This window comes from Sciurus carolinensis, chromosome 11, assembly GCF_902686445.1.
Source record: "Sciurus carolinensis chromosome 11, mSciCar1.2, whole genome shotgun sequence".
Lineage (NCBI taxonomy): Eukaryota > Metazoa > Chordata > Mammalia > Rodentia > Sciuridae > Sciurus > Sciurus carolinensis.
Genome location: NC_062223.1, coordinates 71,263,742 through 71,270,453, shown reverse-complemented (window position 1 = coordinate 71,270,453; position 6,712 = coordinate 71,263,742). Strand labels below are relative to the sequence as shown.

Below are 6,712 nucleotides of genomic sequence, written 5' to 3'. Positions count from 1 at the left end.
TGGATGGAAGGGAATGTCATAAAACGTGGATATACTACAATGTGAAGTATTTCCAGTTCTTTCAAAGATCTCATGAATTAGAAAAAATGAAGTCATGGGCAATATTGCCTGTGATAGATCTCAGAACAATAGCACATGTTGAGTAATTTTCAATTAACCTTGAAACAAACAAAATCTCGGATGTTTGTAAATTAACTTCACATATCATTCCTTCCAGTGCACTGATATTTTCCTGTCTCTCCAGGACCTGGATAAGAGAAGATTCTAATGAAAGCAAGTCTGCTTTTACATGACAGAATTTATTGACACCCGCTAAGACAATGCCATCCATCAATAATACCCAGTTTCATCCCCACTTCTTATCCTGCTAGGAATACCAGGACTGGACACTCTACACATCTGGATTGCTTTCCCCTTCTGCATTGGTATCTGACCTCCCTTGTGGGGAACATCACCATTCTCTTTGTCATCAAGACTGAACACAGTTTTCATCAGCCCATGTTCTACTTCCTGGCCATGTTGTCCATGATTGATCTGGGCCTATCTACATCCACCATCCCCAAAATGTTGGGCATCTTCTGGTTCAATCTCCACGAGATCAGTTTTGGAGGCTGCCTTACTCAGATGTTCTTCATCCACATGTTCACTGGCATGGAGACTGTTTTACTGGTGGTCATGGCTTATGACCGCTTTGTTGCCATCTGCAATCCTCTCCAATACACCATCCTCACCAATAAAACCATCAGCATCCTAGCCTCTGTTGTCATGGAAGAAATTTAATTCTTGTGACTCCATTTGTGTTTCTCATTCTGCGACTGCCCTTCTGTGGGAATCGCATCATGCCTCATACGTACTGTGAGCACATGGGTCTTGCCCAACTGGCCTGTGCACCCATCAAGGTCAACATAATCTGTGGACTTATGGTGATTTCTAATATTATTGTGGATGTGATCCTGATTGCCTCTTCCTATGTGCTTATCCTTCGAGCTGTCTTCCGCCTTCCCTCTCAAGACGCACGACTAAAGGCTCTCAATACTTGTGGTTCCCATGTCTGTGTCATGCTGTGCTTTTACACACCAGCATTTTTTTCTTTCATGACACATCGCTTTGGTCATAACATTCCCCAGTACATCCATATTCTTCTGGCTAACCTGTATGTGGTCATCCCACCTGCCCTTAACCCTGTCATTTATGGAGTTAGGACCAAGCAGAATCGAGAGCATGTTGTAAAGATATTTATACAAAAAGAATAGAACTATATAAAGTTTGGGTAAACATATTTATATACAACTCAAGTTATAATAATGTAGCTCCATTTTAAACATCCCATAACACTAACTCATAGTTACATCTTTCATTTTGATTGGAAGTGCTTTAGCACTGACAGCAAAACTACCTGTGCTGCCCATTCTCCCTATCTCCTTCCATGTACTTGGACAAAAGGAAAGACTAATAGAGAAGAGGTTGGAGGTATCAGTAGTTTTGAAGTAGAACTCTCTCCATCTCTCCATATATTGTCATGAGGTAAGTTGGGATCCTTGAAGGACACAGATCTAATATTTAGATGATAAAATAAGGTTCAATCCATGTGGTTAGTAGCAATGACTGGATGAGAACATTTAATGCGTCACCGTTTTCTGTCCTTTTACTGATACCAAATTTTGTCATCCTCTCTAGATTTATTTTTTATTTAATATTCTTTCAGTCTTATTCTTACAATCATTTTCAATAGTCAGTCCCAATTCCATACTCCAGATGCAGCAGTATTGTGGTCTGCTTTAATATAAGTCAAAGAAATGCTCAACAGAAATTAGCAACTGATTACAGAACTCTTGCTTAAAAATCAGAAGTGTCCTTCATATCCTGTGCTTTGGAAACTTTCTCTAGGCCTGTAGGACAATATGTAAAATACTAAAAAGCATACCAGAATAAATTATTAGGAATTAAGGCAGGTAAACTCAAGAAGATAAGAGAGCAATTATATTCAGTTTCTGTGGACCTGGGCAAGTCTTGGTATGAAACTTGACCCCAGCTAAGTACATTCTGCACCTATAGCATCTTGTGGAATTTCCTAGGTCTATGTGCATGGTAATTTGGTTTGGGGTTTTTTTTTGCATGTGTTGTTGTTGTTTTGTGACCTCCACTTCAAACTCTTAAAATTTTATGGGAATATCCATTTTTAAAGATGGAAATACATTTAAACCTGATCTATCCCATTATCTTACAAATAAAAAGACAGAGGTCCAAGGAAACAGAGGCACTCATGTACATAAATTAGATATGTCACACTCATCTTTTACATCTTTTTCATGTAACAAGAGAAGGAAGATCACTCAGATAAATTCTTTGACCAGCAATTCTTAACTCATAGAAGATTTGAGTAGAAAATATTCTATGTAAATATGTGAGGTCACACCATGGGTCTCAATTGGAGATGTCTAGAAAAGTAGGCAACAGAACATAGCCTAGGGTTGGTGTTGATAATGAAGAAGGAGACTCCAGAAACTGTCGGAGTGTGGTTGCAATAGATCAGTAATAAACAGTGACTGAACGTGGTCTGGTCTTTATCACCATGGTCCATGGTACTGAATGGTAAGCATCCTGGTCAATATCTGTAACACACAAACATGCTAACTAAAAAAGATTTTTCATGTTTCAGTGATATTAAAAAGTCTGTATAAGGCACATTATGCATGTAGCATGTATAAGGCAATTTCCTGTTACATACATTTATGGAAGTGGGAAAGCTTAAACATAAACCTAATAGTATGCACTGTGTGGATTGGAGCACATAGTAAAGAGGTTCATAACAAACTGCAATACCAAACTTATGCCTGGGATGTAGCACAGTGGTAGAGTGTTTGTCAAGCATAAGCAAGGCACTGGTTTCATCCCCAGTACACTGGGGGAATAAGAAAGAAAAAGCTTAGACCTGGCTGTGCAGAGTCCCTGATCTGGGCTCCCTTGTCAGGAAACCATGAGCAGCTTCCTCAAAATTTTAGAAGTCCACTTTGGAGTATAGCCACAATAAGGCTCTCTGGGTGATGTGACCTAACTCTGAACCAAACTCATAGAGTTCCAATTCTTGTCTGCAGAGAACTCTGTGACTATCTTCCTTCTGTACCCGCCAGTTTGTGGAATACCCATTTTCCCTAAGAAGCTCTGTGATTCTTGTCTATTGGGCTGTTCATATGGTCCTATGGCTGGGACTTGGTTTCAAGAGAGTGATTTGGTGAACAGATGAGATTTTCCTCTGAACAGTAGTTTTCTTTCATGAAATCATACAAGATTAGGCCACAATAATGTTGCAGAATGCTGATTGAGGTGATTCTTAGATCAGACCCAAGATGTAGTAGGACTCTAGTTTACCAAAGTTTCACCATTGAACCTTGGGCTCATGCCATGTGTTGGATCTCACCTATCTTTGTTCAAAAGTCCAGGCTGCCTTCTATCTTTAATGTTCAGAGTGGCAGAGAGAGCAGCAGACATCATGTACTTTATCACAAACGCCCAGCCCTGGCACCAGGACGCAGAGTGATCATTCCAACCCCTCAGCAGGTTCCACATCACCTGTCAGGCACCTGCACCAAAGTGGTGGTTAATCTTCTCCAGAGTCGTGGGATTTTTTGTCTTCTTTGTCTGTGTTTGTGTGTGTGTTGTTGTTGTTGTTGCTGTTGTTGTTTTGAGTACTGGGGATTGAACCCAGGGAATCTGTGCTACTCCAAAATCTTTGAGATGCCACCATGTACTTTCAAGCTGGGTCCTGCTTGACCATCCATGTATGGAGGAGACTCTTCTTCCCACCCCTGCCCACAGCACATCACCCCTACTCCAGCTGGTGGCACTATGTGAACACAAGCAGTGTGGTCAGCATTAGAAGAGATCACCTAAAAATGCAGAAACTAGGGTCTAAATAGTCCCAGTGGTTGGAAGATGTTTTTCTACAGTTATGCTATAAAATTTCTTACAAAACATTAACATGAACAGAAAAAATGATCATTCACATTTTTAAGAATGCAATGGTTAAGCCTGGTATTTGTGGTCAATACCAATGAAGCACAAAAAGAAACTTTAGGCCAAGCCTGGTGGTGCATGCCTGTAATCCCAGTGGCTTGGGAAGAACCAGTTTCAGCAAATACCGGAGCATATGCATAGACGCAAACATATGAACATATAATGGGATATGAGAACATCATGGTAACCTCCCATTTGGCATAAATAAAGTTTTTCCCTCTCTAAATCCTTTTATTTTGTCATCAGAAGAGAAGCTCTGTGTAGTCAGTCATCCTGGGAGGAGAGGGTGATAGCATGTCAAAAGTGGAGAACAGATTGGTTGAGAGATGGGAAGCCTGTGAGCCTGCATAGAGTGGTTACTGAATATTCTGAGTTGACTTGGAGGAGCTTCTTCCATCTAAGGTTGGAAGCCAGTCACTGGGAAGAGTTCATCATAACTGAACTAGGGTACTGAGTAAAGAGGTTCAAAAAGGGAAAGGAAGAGAGTCTCAGAAAGTTATGGTGGAGAAACCTAGACAACATGCATGAAAGTGCATGTTAAACAGAAAAATGTACAAAGTACATAAAAGGTGAAGATCATTGCATCAGTAGTGGTCACAGTGATGGTAGCAGTGTGCAGGAGAGGTAGTGACATAGTATACTATTTGTTGTTGTTGCTGCTGATAAATCTATTGACAAGGAGCATTCTGAATCTGTCATGTATCTAAAGTACCAAGGGACCTTTTAGGAAATAATATTAATAAACGAAAGGATTCTAATGAGAGCAGAAACCTTGTTTGAGACAAGGACGCAAATATGCAATGCAAGGATTTAAGTCCCATGAAGTTGAAGACGTCTACTTAATGGCTTATGGACTCCTACATTTGGAGCGGCTTTTGCCACATAGTGAGCATTCCATGAATATTGTTCATATGGAAATTTTTATAATACACCTGAGGAGGATAGAAAGTGATAGCAGTGATAAGTTTACAGTTGATTCTGAATATAGTAGGTGGGAAACTTAAGTCACTGGGAGCAGCTAGAACATGTAACAATTTATAAGATTTAGGATGTTGTCACATAAGCTATATTGCATTTAAAAAACAATATAACAATAAATCTATGTGAAATTAACCTCAACCCCGAACCACTCATTCTAAGTGCTGTCACAAGAAGTCAAAAGGATTTCTAAAAAAATCCATGTATGTGTTGTGTGTGTGTGTGTGTGTGTGTGTGTGTAAATTTTGAGGATATATCTGTATATCCTCAAACCCGTTCTCTTGGTCCCACACAGTCTGGTTCCTGGCTCTCTTCTCATAGCATGTGAACTACTGCTTCCCAATCTCATTAATTAATCTCATTAGTAATTAAGGTATTATATTGATGCCTGAGATGTTTTCAAAAAGGAAAAATATGAAGGACTTTGGGTGAAAAGGAATGAATTAGGAGGATAGTATGGTAAAAGATACCTTGTTAACTCAATAACAGTGAGATGGAAAAAAGATTGATTGAATCACAGTTTCTGAAGAGTAAACCTTACTAAATTATTTTTTAATTTACGTGTGGTGGTCAACCTCCATCACTAGCAGCATGGCACAGCATTATGTCATCTCCAATCCGATGTCTGTCATCAATTTGTAAATGATTTGGCTACGTGTGCACGTGCTGCCTCTAATACACTTTTTGACAGTGCAAGCAGATTGTGGTTTTGAATTCCAGTTGAATTATGTTACACTGATGATTAAAATCTTACAGTCTTTCCCATTGTTCCTCAGATAAGTTAAAGCCCCTGGATGAACCACAAGGACCTACCTTTCTGGTTCCCTACCTCCTCTCATCTCATCCACCGTCTGCCTTCGGTCTCAGCCCTGCTCATCCTGAACTATCACTCCTTCTTCTTTGCCATGTCATTCCCCACAACTCAAGTCTTTTCCAATCCTGTTCCATAAACCAGAAATGTTTTTCTCTCCCCAACTCACCCTTTCATTTATCAATTCTCATCCTTCTGCTTTTGATTTAGTTAATGCCTTCTCAAGAAATCATCCCCAGGAAACCCTGACCAGGTTAGTTAAGCCCCTAGGGCACAGTACTGCTCTTGTAGTCCAGTTGCCACTTTCTGTACTTAAGTGATGTGGTCAGTGGTGGTCTTCTGGCTAGCCTATTTGACCCACAAGAGCAGGACCCAGGTTTATTTTGTCTGTCTAGCTGTTTGAGCACTAATACATGTACCCAGTGGTTACCTAATATTAAGTGCCACTTGAATGGAGAATTGACAGGACTTGGTGAGTGTTTGGAACTGAAGAGTGAGGGAATATAAAGAAGAGGAGAGTACTGAGGATATCTCCACGGTGTTCTTTCCTGGAAACAGCCTATGCCTCACACCACCATGAACTAGGATTGAGAAAAACAGAAGAGCAATGGTTCAGAGTAGAGATGATGAACTTGGAACAAAGCTGATGAAAAAAGATGTGCCTCTATTACATCTGTGCAAGTCATTTGTAAGTGACTGATAAAGACTGGGGAAGAAGTCTGCTACAAGCATATGTGTGAAAATCACTAGGAAAATTGAAAGTGAGAGTAACCGAGTGAATGGAATCACAATCGTGAAAGATACTGGATGAGTAAGACTGGTCAAGGACAGACTGCTACTTAAGAGCAGAGGAAGGAAGACAGGGTAATAAACTTCAGTGAGCATCTGAGGGTTAGACGAACAACAGAA

General features: G+C 40.1%; 1 pseudogene; it reads left to right on the top strand.

Moving 5' to 3' along the window:
- Nucleotides 1–320: 320 nt before the first annotated feature.
- LOC124959870 (olfactory receptor 52E4-like) lies at nucleotides 321–1,253 on the top strand (annotated as a pseudogene).
- Nucleotides 1,254–6,712: the final 5,459 nt, after the last annotated feature.